The sequence below is a fragment of the Syzygium oleosum genome, unplaced genomic scaffold (assembly GCF_021117445.2).
Source record: "Syzygium oleosum isolate NSW1041296 unplaced genomic scaffold, Sole_v2.1 Sole_v2.45, whole genome shotgun sequence".
Classification (NCBI taxonomy): Eukaryota; Viridiplantae; Streptophyta; class Magnoliopsida; order Myrtales; family Myrtaceae; genus Syzygium; species Syzygium oleosum.
In genome coordinates this window covers 2,090,158-2,102,540 of record NW_026607529.1, presented here as the reverse complement: position 1 = coordinate 2,102,540, position 12,383 = coordinate 2,090,158, and the positions used below count along the sequence as shown (strand labels likewise).

At 50.2% G+C, this 12,383-nt stretch overlaps 19 non-coding genes and 5 pseudogenes across 19 annotated transcripts; all 24 read right to left on the bottom strand.

The window, feature by feature from the left end:
* Positions 1 to 186: 186 nt before the first annotated feature.
* On the bottom strand, positions 187 to 306 carry LOC130136378 (5S ribosomal RNA). The gene has a single exon (XR_008815350.1). It is a non-coding gene; the product is annotated as a 5S ribosomal RNA (ribosomal RNA).
* Positions 307 to 688: 382 nt separating this feature from the next.
* On the bottom strand, positions 689 to 811 carry LOC130136413 (5S ribosomal RNA; annotated as a pseudogene).
* A 375-nt stretch (positions 812 to 1,186) lies between these two features.
* Positions 1,187 to 1,302, bottom strand: LOC130136360 (5S ribosomal RNA). Its single transcript, XR_008815332.1, has one exon. It is a non-coding gene; the product is annotated as a 5S ribosomal RNA (ribosomal RNA).
* Positions 1,303 to 1,680: 378 nt separating this feature from the next.
* LOC130136380 (5S ribosomal RNA) lies at positions 1,681 to 1,794 on the bottom strand. Its single transcript, XR_008815352.1, has one exon. It is a non-coding gene; the product is annotated as a 5S ribosomal RNA (ribosomal RNA).
* Positions 1,795 to 2,673: 879 nt separating this feature from the next.
* LOC130136406 (5S ribosomal RNA) lies at positions 2,674 to 2,791 on the bottom strand (annotated as a pseudogene).
* A 379-nt stretch (positions 2,792 to 3,170) lies between these two features.
* Positions 3,171 to 3,289, bottom strand: LOC130136419 (5S ribosomal RNA; annotated as a pseudogene).
* A 377-nt stretch (positions 3,290 to 3,666) lies between these two features.
* On the bottom strand, positions 3,667 to 3,784 carry LOC130136314 (5S ribosomal RNA). Its single transcript, XR_008815286.1, has one exon. It is a non-coding gene; the product is annotated as a 5S ribosomal RNA (ribosomal RNA).
* A 374-nt stretch (positions 3,785 to 4,158) lies between these two features.
* Positions 4,159 to 4,278, bottom strand: LOC130136348 (5S ribosomal RNA). The gene has a single exon (XR_008815320.1). It is a non-coding gene; the product is annotated as a 5S ribosomal RNA (ribosomal RNA).
* A 376-nt stretch (positions 4,279 to 4,654) lies between these two features.
* LOC130136330 (5S ribosomal RNA) lies at positions 4,655 to 4,772 on the bottom strand. The gene has a single exon (XR_008815302.1). It is a non-coding gene; the product is annotated as a 5S ribosomal RNA (ribosomal RNA).
* A 381-nt stretch (positions 4,773 to 5,153) lies between these two features.
* LOC130136297 (5S ribosomal RNA) lies at positions 5,154 to 5,271 on the bottom strand. The gene has a single exon (XR_008815268.1). It is a non-coding gene; the product is annotated as a 5S ribosomal RNA (ribosomal RNA).
* Positions 5,272 to 5,646: 375 nt separating this feature from the next.
* On the bottom strand, positions 5,647 to 5,764 carry LOC130136352 (5S ribosomal RNA). Its single transcript, XR_008815324.1, has one exon. It is a non-coding gene; the product is annotated as a 5S ribosomal RNA (ribosomal RNA).
* Positions 5,765 to 6,146: 382 nt separating this feature from the next.
* Positions 6,147 to 6,261, bottom strand: LOC130136351 (5S ribosomal RNA). Its single transcript, XR_008815323.1, has one exon. It is a non-coding gene; the product is annotated as a 5S ribosomal RNA (ribosomal RNA).
* Positions 6,262 to 6,635: 374 nt separating this feature from the next.
* LOC130136421 (5S ribosomal RNA) lies at positions 6,636 to 6,749 on the bottom strand (annotated as a pseudogene).
* A 372-nt stretch (positions 6,750 to 7,121) lies between these two features.
* Positions 7,122 to 7,241, bottom strand: LOC130136466 (5S ribosomal RNA; annotated as a pseudogene).
* A 370-nt stretch (positions 7,242 to 7,611) lies between these two features.
* LOC130136526 (5S ribosomal RNA) lies at positions 7,612 to 7,730 on the bottom strand. The gene has a single exon (XR_008815378.1). It is a non-coding gene; the product is annotated as a 5S ribosomal RNA (ribosomal RNA).
* Positions 7,731 to 8,104: 374 nt separating this feature from the next.
* On the bottom strand, positions 8,105 to 8,223 carry LOC130136368 (5S ribosomal RNA). Its single transcript, XR_008815340.1, has one exon. It is a non-coding gene; the product is annotated as a 5S ribosomal RNA (ribosomal RNA).
* Positions 8,224 to 8,595: 372 nt separating this feature from the next.
* Positions 8,596 to 8,714, bottom strand: LOC130136423 (5S ribosomal RNA). Its single transcript, XR_008815364.1, has one exon. It is a non-coding gene; the product is annotated as a 5S ribosomal RNA (ribosomal RNA).
* A 375-nt stretch (positions 8,715 to 9,089) lies between these two features.
* Positions 9,090 to 9,208, bottom strand: LOC130136412 (5S ribosomal RNA). The gene has a single exon (XR_008815362.1). It is a non-coding gene; the product is annotated as a 5S ribosomal RNA (ribosomal RNA).
* Positions 9,209 to 9,589: 381 nt separating this feature from the next.
* Positions 9,590 to 9,708, bottom strand: LOC130136398 (5S ribosomal RNA). The gene has a single exon (XR_008815359.1). It is a non-coding gene; the product is annotated as a 5S ribosomal RNA (ribosomal RNA).
* A 370-nt stretch (positions 9,709 to 10,078) lies between these two features.
* LOC130136300 (5S ribosomal RNA) lies at positions 10,079 to 10,196 on the bottom strand. Its single transcript, XR_008815271.1, has one exon. It is a non-coding gene; the product is annotated as a 5S ribosomal RNA (ribosomal RNA).
* Positions 10,197 to 10,575: 379 nt separating this feature from the next.
* LOC130136364 (5S ribosomal RNA) lies at positions 10,576 to 10,694 on the bottom strand. The gene has a single exon (XR_008815336.1). It is a non-coding gene; the product is annotated as a 5S ribosomal RNA (ribosomal RNA).
* Positions 10,695 to 11,071: 377 nt separating this feature from the next.
* On the bottom strand, positions 11,072 to 11,190 carry LOC130136387 (5S ribosomal RNA). Its single transcript, XR_008815358.1, has one exon. It is a non-coding gene; the product is annotated as a 5S ribosomal RNA (ribosomal RNA).
* Positions 11,191 to 11,566: 376 nt separating this feature from the next.
* LOC130136546 (5S ribosomal RNA) lies at positions 11,567 to 11,684 on the bottom strand. Its single transcript, XR_008815398.1, has one exon. It is a non-coding gene; the product is annotated as a 5S ribosomal RNA (ribosomal RNA).
* Positions 11,685 to 12,059: 375 nt separating this feature from the next.
* Positions 12,060 to 12,177, bottom strand: LOC130136301 (5S ribosomal RNA). The gene has a single exon (XR_008815272.1). It is a non-coding gene; the product is annotated as a 5S ribosomal RNA (ribosomal RNA).
* Between the last annotated feature and the right edge of the window lie 206 nt (positions 12,178 to 12,383).

The following is a 12,383-nucleotide window of genomic DNA, read 5'->3' as shown; positions in this document are numbered from 1 at the left end:
ATTTGAGCACATGCCTTTTGTTCCGGATGGACTCACGGGGCCCGTAAGCACTTTTCGGAAAGCCGTGGGCCCCGTCTCGCTCGCGAACACCTTCGTGATTCGTCTCGCCCGGCAAGATAACGCGCCGCCGACAAAATCTCGACCCGGCAAAAAGGCGATCGTTAAATAAAAAGAAAACGAAAAAGAGGGGTGCAACACGAGGACTTCCCCGTGAGGTCACCCATCCTAGTACTACTCTCGCCCAAGCACGCTTAACTTCGGAGTTCGATGGGATCCGCAGCATTAGCTGCCGGTATGATCGCACCCGGTTTATGTTACGCATTGCAAATGCATTTGAAGCAAAGCCCTTCCTCTTCTCAAGAATTGTATTGGGACTTCTATTTCCGGTTTTTTTACGAATTCGTCGCGCAATTACTCGGATAATTAACGGGATACCGCTTTTGGGAACGAACAAGTGAAGAAAAAAGAAACGCTTCTCGGAAAACCTCGAAATTCCCGCTAAGCATTTGCTACGCCTTTTGTTCCGGGATGGACTCACGGGCCCGTAAGCACTTTTCGAAAGCCGTTGGCCCCGTCTCGCTCGCGAACACCTTCGTGATTCGTCTCGCCCGGCAAGATAACGCGCCGCTCGACAAAATCTCGACCCGGCAAAAAGGCGATCGTTAAATAAAAAGAAAAACGAAAAAGAGGGGTGCAACACGAGGACTTCCCAGTGAGGTCACCCATCCTAGTACTACTCTCGCCCAAGCACGCTTTAACTTCGGAGTTCGATGGGATCCGGCAGCATTAGCATACTGGTATGATCGCACCCGTCATGTTACGCATTGCAAATCCATTTGAAGCAAAGCCCTTCCTCTTCTCAAGAATTGTATCGGGACTTCTATTTCCGGTTTTTTTACGAATTGGTCGCGCAATTACCGGATAATTAACGGGATACCGCTTGGGAACGAACAAGTGAGCAAAAGAAACGCTTTCTCGAAAACCTCGAAATTCCCGCTACAGTGCACGAAAGCACAGCCTTTGTTCCGGATGGACTCACGGCCCGTAAGCACTTTTCGGAAAGCCGTGGCCCCGTCTCGCTCGCGAACACCTTCGTGATTCGTCTCGCCCGCAAGATAACGCGCCGCCGACAAAATCTCGACCCGGCAAAAAGGCGATCGTTAAATAAAAAGAAAAACGAAAAAGAGGGGTGCAACACGAGGACTTCCCAGGAGGTCACCCATCCTAGTACTACTCTCGCCCAAGCACGCTTAACTTCGGAGTTCGAAGGGATCCGGCATTAAGGCCGGTATGATCGCACCCGTCATGTTACGCATTGCAAATGCATTTGAAGCAAAGCCCTTCCTCTTCTCAAGAATTGTATTTGGGACTTCTATTTCCGGGTTTTTTAACGAATTGTCGCGCAATTACCTGGATAATTAACGGATACCGCTTGGGAACGAACAAGTGAGCAAAAGAAACGCTTTCTCGGAAAACCTCGAAATTCCCCGCTACTTGTTGAGCACAGCCTTTTGTTCCGGATGGACTCACGGGGCCCGTAAGCACTTTTCGGAAAGCCGTGGGTCCCGCTCGCTCGCGAACACCTTCGTGATTCGTCTCGCCCCGGCAAGATAACGCGCCGCCGACAAAATCTCGACCCGGCAAAAAGGCGATCGTTAAATAAAAAGAAAACGAAAAAGAGGGGTGCAACACGAGACTTCCCAGGAGGTCACCCATCCTAGTACTACTCTCGCCCAAGCACGCTTAACTTCGAGTTCGATGGGATCCGGCATTAGTGCCGGTATGATCGCACCCGTCATGTTACGCATTGCAAATGCATTTGAAGCAAAGCCCTTCCTCTTCTCAAGAATTGTATCGGGACTTCTATTTCCGGTTTTTTTACGACCCGTCGCGCAATTACCGGATAATTAATTCGGGATACCGCTTGGGAACGAACAAGTGAGCAAAGAAACGCTTTCTGGAAAACCTCGAAATTCCCTGCGCATTTGTTAGCACAGCCTTTTGTTCCGGGATGGACTCACGGGGCCCGTAAGCACTTTTCGGAAAGCCGTGGCCCCGCTTCGCCTTCGCGAACACCTTCGTGATTCGTGCTCGCCCGCAAGATAACGCGCCGCTCGACAAAATCTCGACCCGGCAAAAAGGCGATCGTTAAATAAAAAGAAAACGAAAAAGAGGGGTGCAACACGAGGATTTCCCAGAGGTCACCCATCCTAGTACTACTCTCGCCCAAGCACGCTTAACTCTCCGAGTTCGACGGGATCCGCGCATTAGTCAGCTTCTGTATGATCGCACCCGCCATGTTACGTGATTGCAAATGCATTTGAAGCAAAGCCCTTCCTCTTCTCGAGAATTGCATTGGGACTTCTATTTCCGGTTTTTTACGAATTCGTCGCGCAATTACCGGATAATTAACGGGATACCGCTTGGGAACGAACAAGTGAGCAAAAAGAAACGCTTTCTCGGAAAACCTCGAAATTCCCGCGCATTTGCAGCACAGCCTTTTGTTCCGGATGGACTCACTGGGCCCGTAAGCACTTTTCGGAAAGCCGCGGGCCCTGTCTCGCTCGCGAACACCTTCGTGATTCGTCTCGCCCCGGCAAGATAACGCGCCGCTCGACAAAATCTCGACCCGGCAAAAAGGCGATCGTTAAATAAAAAGAAAAACGAAAAAGAGGGGTGCAACACGAGGATTTCCTCAGAGGTCACCCATCCTAGTACTACTCTCGCCCAAGCACGCTTAACTTCGAGTTCGATGGGATCCGTGCATTAAAGTGCTGGTATGATCGCACCCGTCATGTTACGCATTGCAAATGCATTTGAAGCAAAGCCCTTCCTCTTCTCAAGAATTGTATTGGGATCTTCTATTTCCGGTTTTTTTACGACCCGTCGCGCAATTACCTGGATAATTAACTGGATACCGCTCGGGGAACGAACAAGTGAGCAAAAGAAACGCTTCTCGGAAAACCTCGAAATTCCCGCTACATTTGCACAGCCTTTGTTCCGGATGGACTCACTGGGCCCGTAAGCACTTTTCGGAAAGCCGCGGGTCTCGCTGTCGCTCGCGAACACCTTCGTGATTCGTCTCGCCCCTAAGCAAGATAACGCGCCGCTCGACAAAATCTCGGACCCGGCAAAAAGGCGATCGTTAAATAAAAAGAAAACGAAAAAGAGGGGTGCAACACGAGGACTTCCCAGGAGGTCACCCATCCTAAGAGATTACTCTCGCCCAAGCACGCTTAACTTCGAGTTCCGATGGGATCCGTGCATTAGTGCCGGTATGATCGCACCCGTCATGTTACGCATCGCAAATGCATTTGAAGCAAAGCCCTTCCTCTTCTCGAGAATTGTATTGGGACTTCTATTTCCGGTTTTTTTACGACCCAGTCGCAAGAATTACCGGATAATTAACGGGATACCGCTCGGGAACGAACAAGTGAGCAAAAGAAACGCTTTCGGAAAACCTCTAAATTCCCGCCATTTAGCACAAATGCCTTTTGTTCCGGATGGACTCACGGGGCCCGTAAGCACTTTTCGGAAAGCCGTGGCCCGCTTTCGCTTCGCGAACACCTTCGTGATTCGTCTCGCCCCGGCAAGATAACGCGCCGCTCGACAAAATCTCGACCCGGCAAAAAGGCGATCGTTAAATAAAAAGAAAAACGAAAAAGAGGGGTGCAACACGAGGACTTCCCAGAGGTCACCCATCCTAGTACTACTCTCGCCCAAGCACGCTTAACTTCGGAGTTGTGATGGGATCCGGTGCATTAGTGCTGGTATGATCGCACCCGTCATGTTACGCATTGCAAATCCATTTGAAGCAAAGCCCTTCCTCTTCTCAAGAATTGTATCGGGACTTCTATTTCCGGTTTTTTTACGACCCGTCGCGCAATTACCGGATAATTAACGGATACCGCTTTGGGAACGAACAAGTGAGCAAAGAAACGCTTTCTCGGAAAACCTCGAAATTCCCGCGTTTACGAGCACGCCTTTTTGTTCCGGATGGACTCACGGGGCCCGTGGAAGCACTTTTCGGAAAGCCGTGGCCCCGTCTCGCCCTCGCGAACACCTTCGTGATTCGTCTCGCCCGGCAAGATAACGCGCCGCTCGACAAAATCTCGACCCGGCAAAAAGGCGATCGTTAAATAAAAAGAAAACGAAAAAGAGGTGCAACACGAGGACTTCCCCAGAGGTCACCCATCCTAAGTACTACTCTCGCCCAAGCACGCTTAACTTCTGAGTTCGGATGGGATCCTGCGCATTAGTGCTGGTATGATCGCACCCGTCATGTTACGCATTGCAAATGCATTTGAAGCAAAGCCCTTCCTCTTCTCAAGAATTGTATTGGGACTTCTATTTCCGGTTTTTTTACGACCCGTCGCGCAATTACCGGATAATTAACGGGATACTGCTTGGGAACGAACAAGTGAGCAAAGAAACGCTTTCGGAAAAAAACCTCGAAATTCCCGCTGCATTTGAGCACATGCCTTTGTTCCGGATGGACTCACTTGGCCCGTAAGCACTTTTCGGAAAGCCGTGGCCCCGTCTCGCTCGCTAACACCTTCGTGATTCGTCTCGCCCCGGCAAGATAACGCGCCGCTCGACAAAATCTCGACCCGGCAAAAAGGCGATCGTTAAATAAAAAGAAAAACGAAAAAGAGGGGTGCAGCACGAGGACTTTCAGGAGGTCACCCATCCTAGTACTACTCTCGCCCAAGCACGCTTAACTTCGGAGTTGTGATGGGATCCGGTGCATTAGTGCTGGTATGATCGCACCCGTCATGTTACGCATTGCAAATCCATTTGAAGCAAAGCCCTTCCTCTTCTCAAGAATTGTATCGGGACTTCTATTTCCGGTTTTTTTACGAATTCGCCGCGCAATTACCGGGATAATTAACGGATACCGCTCGGGAACGAACAAGTGAGCAAAAAGAAACGTTTCCGGAAAACCTCGAAATTCCTGCTAAGCATTTGTTACGCCTTTGTTCCGGATGGACTCACGGGTGCCCGTAAGCACTTTTCTGGAAAGCCGCGGGGTTCTGCCGGGCTCGCTCGCGAACACCTTCGTGATTCTGCCTCGCCCGGCAAGATAACGCGCCGCCGACAAAATCTCGACCCGGCAAAAAGGCGATCGTTAAATAAAAAGAAAACGAAAAAGAGGGGTGCAACACGAGGACTTCCCAGGAGGTCACCCATCCTAGTACTACTCTCGCCCAAGCACGCTTAACTTCGGGTTCTGATGGGATCCGGTGCATTAGTGCTGGTATGATCGCACCCGTCATGTTACGCATTGCAAATGCATTTGAAGCAAAGCCCTTCCTCTTCTCAAGAATTGTATTGGGACTTCTATTTCCGGTTTTTTTACGTACCCGTCGCGCAATTACCGGATAATTAATCTGATACCGCCGGGAAACGAACAAGTGAGCAAAGAAACGCTTTCTGAAAACCTCGAAATTCCCGCTACATTTGAGCACATGCCTTTTGTTCCGGATGGACTCACGGGGGCCCGTAAGCACTTTTCTGAAAGCCGTGGCCCCGTCTTCGCTCGCGAACACCTTCGTGATTCGTCTCGCCCGGCAAGATAACGCGCCGCTCGACAAAATCTCGACCCGGCAAAAAGGCGATCGTTAAATAAAAAGAAAACGAAAAAGAGGGGTGCAACACGAGACTTCCTGAGAGGTCACCCATCCTAGTACTACTCTCGCCCAAGCACGCTTAACTTCGGAGTTCGATGGGATCCGGTGCATTAGTGCTGGTATTTATCGCACTCCGGCCATGTTACGCATTGCAAATGCATTTGAAGCAAAGCCCTTCCTCTTCTCAAGAATTGTATTGGGACTTCTATTTCCGGTTTTTTTTTACGACCCGTCGCGCAATTACCGGATAATTAACGGGATACCGCTTGGGAACGAACAAGTGAGCAAAAAGAAACGTTTCTCGGAAAACCTCGAAATTCCCGCATTTACGAGCACAGCCTTTTGTTCCGGATGGACTCACGGGGCCCGTGGAAGCACTTTCGGAAAGCCGTGGCCCCGTCCTCGCTCGCGAACACCTTCGTGATTCGTCTCCCCGCCCCGGCAGATAACGCGCCGCTCGACAAAATCTCGACCCGGCAAAAAGGCGATCGTTAAATAAAAAGAAAACGAAAAAGAGGGGTGCAACACGAGGATTCCCAGGAGGTCACCCATCCTAGTACTACTCTCGCCCAAGCACGCTTAACTTCGAGTTCCGATGGGATCCTGCATTAGTGCTGGTATGATCGCACCCGTCATGTTACGCATTGCAAATGCATTTGAAGCAAAGCCCTTCCTCTTCTCGAGAATTGTATTGGGACTTCTATTTCCGGTTTTTTTACGACCCGTCGCGCAATTACCGGATAATTAACGGATACCGCTTGGGAACGAACAAGTGAGCAAAGAAACGCTTTCTCGGAAAACCTCGAAATTCCCTGCTTATTTGTGCAACAGCCTTTTGTTCCGGATGGACTCACGGGGCCCGTAAGCACTTTTCGGAAAGCCGTGGGCCCGTCTCGCTCGCGAACACCTTCGTGATTCGCCTCGCCCGAGCAAGATAACGCGCCGCTCGACAAAATCTCGACCCGGCAAAAAGGCGATCGTTAAATAAAAAGAAAACGAAAAAGAGGGGTGCAACACGAGGACTTCCCAGAGGTCACCCATCCTAGTACTACTCTCGCCCAAGCACGCTTAACTTCGAAGTTCGATGGGATCCGGCATTAGTGCTGTATGATCGCACCCGTCATGTTACGCATTGCAAATGCATTTGAAGCAAAGCCCTTCCTCTTCTCGAGAATTGTATCGGGACTTCTATTTCCGGTTTTTTACGACCTCGTCGCGCAATTACTCGGATAATTAACGGGATACCGCTCGGGAACTGAACAAGTGAGCAAAGAAACGCTTTCGGAAAACCTCGAAATTCCCGCCATTTGAGCACATGCCTTTTGTTCCGGATGGACTCACGGGGCCCGTAAGCACTTTTCGGAAAGCCGTGGCCCCGCTTCGCTTCGCGAACACCTTCGTGATTCGTCTCGCCCGGCAAGATAACGCGCCGCTCGACAAAATCTCGACCCGGCAAAAAGGCGATCGTTAAATAAAAAGAAAACGAAAAGAGGGGTGCAACACGAGGACTTCCCAGAGGTCACCCATCCTAGTACTACTCTCGCCCAAGCACGCTTAACTTCGAGTTCGATGGGATCCTATGGCATTAGTGCACTTGGTATGATCGCACCCGTCATGTTACGCATTGCAAATGCATTTGAAGCAAAGCCCTTCCTCTTCTCAGAATTGTATCGGGACTTCTATTTCCGGTTTTTTTACGACCCGTCGCGCAATTACCGGATAATTAACTGGATACCGCTTGGGAACGAACAAGTGAGCAAAAAGAAACGCTTTCGGAAAAACCTCGAAATTCCCGCCATTTGAGCACAGCCTTTTGTTCCGGATGGACTCACGGCCCGTAGCACTTTTCGGAAAGCCGTGGGCCCTGTCTCGCCGCGAACACCTTCGTGATTCTGTCTCGCCCGGCAAGATAACGCGCCGCTCGACAAAATCTCGACCCGGCAAAAAGGCGATCGTTAAATAAAAAGAAAAACGAAAAAGAGGGGTGCAACACGAGGACTTCCCAGGAGGTCACCCATCCTAGTACTACTCTCGCCCAAGCACGCTTAACTTCGGAGTTCTGATGGGATCCGGTGCATTAGTGCCGGTATGATCGCACCCGTCATGTTACGCATTGCAAATGCATTTGAAGCAAAGCCCTTCCTCTTCTCGAGAATTGTATTAGGACTTCTATTTCCGGTTTTTATTACGAATCCGTCGCGCAATTACCTGGATAATTAACTGGATACCGCTTGGGAACGAACAAGTGAGCAAAAAGAAACGCTTCTCGGAAAACCTCGAAATTCCCGCCATTTGCACAGCCTTTTGTTCCGGATGGACTCACTGGGCCCGTAAGCACTTTTCGGAAAGCCGCTGGGCCCCGCTCGCTCGCGAACACCTTCGTGATTCGTCTCGCCCTGCAAGATAACGCGCCGCTCGACAAAATCTCGACCCGGCAAAAAGGCGATCGTTAAATAAAAAGAAAACGAAAAAGAGGGGTGCAACACGAGGATTCTCAGAGGTCACCCATCCTAAGTACTACTCTCGCCCAAGCACGCTTAACTTCGGAGTTCCGATGGGATCCTAGTGCATTAGTGCTGGTATGATCGCACCCGTCATGTTACGCATTGCAAATGCATTTGAAGCAAAGCCCTTCCTCTTCTCAAGAATTGTATTGGGACTTCTATTTCCGGTTTTTTTACGACCCGTCGCGCAATTACCGGACAAATTAACTGGATACCGCTTTGGGAACGAACAAGTGAGCAAAAGAAACGCTTCTCGGAAAACCTCGAAATTCCCGCCATTTGAGCACATGCCTTTGTTCCGGATGGACTCACGGGGCCCGTAAGCACTTTCGAAAGCCGTGGGTTCTCTCGCTTCGCGAACACCTTCGTGATTCGTCTCGCCCCGGCAAGATAACGCGCCGCTCGACAAAATCTCGACCCGGCAAAAAGGCGATCGTTAAATAAAAAGAAAAACGAAAAGAGGGGTGCAACACGAGGACTTCCCAGGAGGTCACCCATCCTAGTACTACTCTCGCCCAAGCACGCTTAACTTCGGAGTTCTGATGGGATCCGGTGCATTAGTGCTGGTATGATCGCACCCGTCATGTTACGCATTGCAAATGCATTTGAAGCAAAGCCCTTCCTCTTCTCAAGAATTGTATTGGGACTTCTATTTCCGGTTTTTTTTACGACCCGTCGCGCAATTACCGGATAATTAACGGGATACCGCTTGGGAACGAACAAGTGAGCAAAAAGAAACGTTTCTCGGAAAACCTCGAAATTCCCGCGTTTACGAGCACAGCTTTTGTTCCGGATGGACTCACTGTGGCCCGTAAGCACTTTTCTGAAAGCCGTGGCCCTGCTCGCTCGCGAACACCTTCGTGATTCGTCTCGCCCCGGCAAGATAACGCGCCGCTCGACAAAATCTCGACCCGGCAAAAAGGCGATCGTTAAATAAAAAGAAAAACGAAAAAGAGGGGTGCAACACGAGGACTTCCCAGGAGGTCACCCATCCTAGTACTACTCTCGCCCAAGCACGCTTAACTTCGGAGTTCTGATGGGATCCGGTGCATTAGTGCTGGTATGATCGCACCCGTCATGTTACGCATTGCAAATGCATTTGAAGCAAAGCCCTTCCTCTTCTCAAGAATTGTATTGGGACTTCTATTTCCGGCTTTTTTTACGATCACTGGCCGCGCAATTACCTGGATAATTAACGGGATACCGCTTGGGAACGAACAAGTGAGCAAAAGAAACGCTTCTCGGAAAACCTCGAAATTCCCGCTTACTTAGCACACGCCTTTGTTCCGGATGGACTCACGGGGCCCGTAAGCACTTTTCTAAAGCCGTGGCCTCTGCCTTCGCTCGCGAACACCTTCGTGATTCTGTCTCGCCCGGCAAGATAACGCGCCGCTCGACAAAATCTCGCGACCCGGCAAAAAGGCGATCGTTAAATAAAAAGAAAAACGAAAAAGAGGGGTGCAACACGAGGACTTCCCAGGAGGTCACCCATCCTAGTACTACTCTCGCCCAAGCACGCTTAACTTCGGAGTTCTGATGGGATCCGGTGCATTAGTGCTGGTATGATCGCACCCGTCATGTTACGCATTGCAAATGCATTTGAAGCAAAGCCCTTCCTCTTCTCAAGAATTGTATTGGGACTTCTATTTCCGGTTTTTTACGACCCGTCGCGCAATTACCGGATAATTAACCTGATACCGCTTGGGAACGAACAAGTGAGCAAAAAGAAACGCTTCTCGGAAAACCTCGAAATTCCCGCCATTTGAGCACAGCCTTTTGTTCCGGATGGACTCACGGGGCCCGTAAGCACTTTTCGGAAAGCCGTGGGCCCTGTCTCGCTTCGCGAACACCTTCGTGATTCGTCTCGGCAAGATAACGCGCCGCTCGACAAAATCTCGACCCGGCAAAAAGGCGATCGTTAAATAAAAAGAAAAACGAAAAAGAGGGGTGCAACACGAGGACTTCCCAAGAGGTCACCCATCCTAGTACTACTCTCGCCCAAGCACGCTTAACTTCGGGTTCTGATGGGATCCGGTGCATTAGTGCTGGTATGATCGCACCCGTCATGTTACGCATTGCAAATGCATTTGAAGCAAAGCCCTTCCTCTTCTCAAGAATTGTATTGGGACTTCTATTTCCGGTTTTTTTTACGACCCGTCGCGCAATTACCGGATAATTAACGGGATACCGCTTGGGAACGAACAAGTGAGCAAAAGAAACGCTTTCTCGGAAAACCTCGAAATTCCCTGCCATTTGAGCACAGCCTTTTGTTCCGGATGGACTCACGGGGCCCGTAAGCACTTTTCGGAAAGCCGTGGGCCCCGTCTCGCTTCGCGAACACCTTCGTGATTCGTCTCCGCCCCGGCAAGATAACGCGCCGCTCGACAAAATCTCGACCCGGCAAAAAGGCGATCGTTAAATAAAAAGAAAAACGAAAAAGAGGGGTGCAACACGAGGACTTCCCGGAGGTCACCCATCCTAGTACTACTCTCCGCCCGAAGCACGCTTAACTTCGGAGTTCGATGGGATCCGGTGCATTAGTGCCGGTATGATCGCACCCGTCATGTTACGCATTGCAAATGCATTTGAAGCAAAGCCCTTCCTCTTCTCGAGAATTGTATTGGGACTTCTATTTCCGGTTTTTTTTACGAATCTGTCGCGCAATTACCTGGATAATTAACGGGATACCGCTTGGGAAACGAACAAGTGAGCAAAAAGAAACGTTCTCGGAAAACCTCGAAATTCCCGCGTTTTGAGCACGGCTTTTGTTCCGGATGGACTCACGGGGCCCGTAAGCACTTTTCGGAAAGCCGTGGGCCCCGTCTCGCTTCGCGAACACCTTCGTGATTCGTCTCGCCCGGCAAGATAACGCGCCGCTCGACAAAAATCTCGACCCGGCAAAAAGGCGATCGTTAAATAAAAAGAAAAACGAAAAGAGGGGTGCAACACGAGGACTTCCCAGGAGGTCACCCATCCTAGTACTACTCTCGCCCAAGCACGCTTAACTTCGGAGTTCTGATGGGATCCGGTGCATTAGTGCTGGTATGATCGCACCCGTCATGTTACGCATTGCAAATGCATTTGAAGCAAAGCCCTTCCTCTTCTCAAGAATTGTATTGGGACTTCTATTTCCGGTTTTTTTACGACCCGTCGCGCAATTACCGGATAATTAACGGGATACCGCTTGGGAACGAACAAGTGAGCAAAAAGAAACGTTTCTCGGAAAACCTCGAAATTCCCGCATTTACGAGCACAGCTTTTGTTCCGGATGGACTCACTGGGCCCGTAAGCACTTTTCGGAAAGCCGTGGGCCCCGTCTCGCTTCGCGAACACCTTCGTGATTCGTCTCGCCCCGGCAAGATAACGCGCCGCTCGACAAAATCTCGACCCGGCAAAAAGGCGATCGTTAAATAAAAAGAAAAACGAAAAAGAGGGGTGCAACACGAGGACTTCCCAGGAGGTCACCCATCCTAGTACTACTCTCGCCCAAGCACGCTTAACTTCGGAGTTCTGATGGGATCCGTGCATTAGTGCTGGTATGATCGCACCCGTCATGTTACGCATTGCAAATGCATTTGAAGCAAAGCCCTTCCTCTTCTCAAGAATTGTATTGGGACTTCTATTTCCGGTTTTTTTACGACCCGTCGCGCAATTACCGGATAATTAACGGGATACCGCTTGGGAACGAACAAGTGAGCAAAAGAAACGTTCTCGGAAAACCTCGAAATTCCCGCGTTTACGAGCACAGCCTTTTGTTCCGGATGGACTCACGGGGCCCGTAAGCACTTTTCGGAAAGCCGTGGGCCCCGTCTCGCTTCGCGAACACCTTCGTGATTCGTCTCGCCCCGGCAAGATAACGCGCCGCTCGACAAAATCTCGACCCGGCAAAAAGGCGATCGTTAAATAAAAAGAAAAACGAAAAAGATGGGTGCAGCACGAGGACTTTCAGGAGGTCACCCATCCTAGTACTACTCTCGCCCAAGCACGCTTAACTTCGGAGTTCTGATGGGATCCGGTGCATTAGTGCTGGTATGATCGCACCCGTCATGTTACGCATTGCAAATGCATTTGAAGCAAAGCCCTTCCTCTTCTCAAGAATTGTATTGGGACTTCTATTTCCGGTTTTTTTACGACCCGTCGCGCAATTACCGGATAATTAACGGGATACCGCTTGGGAACGAACAAGTGAGCAAAAAGAAACGTTTCTCGGAAAACCTCGAAATTCCCGCGTTTACGAGCACACCTTTTG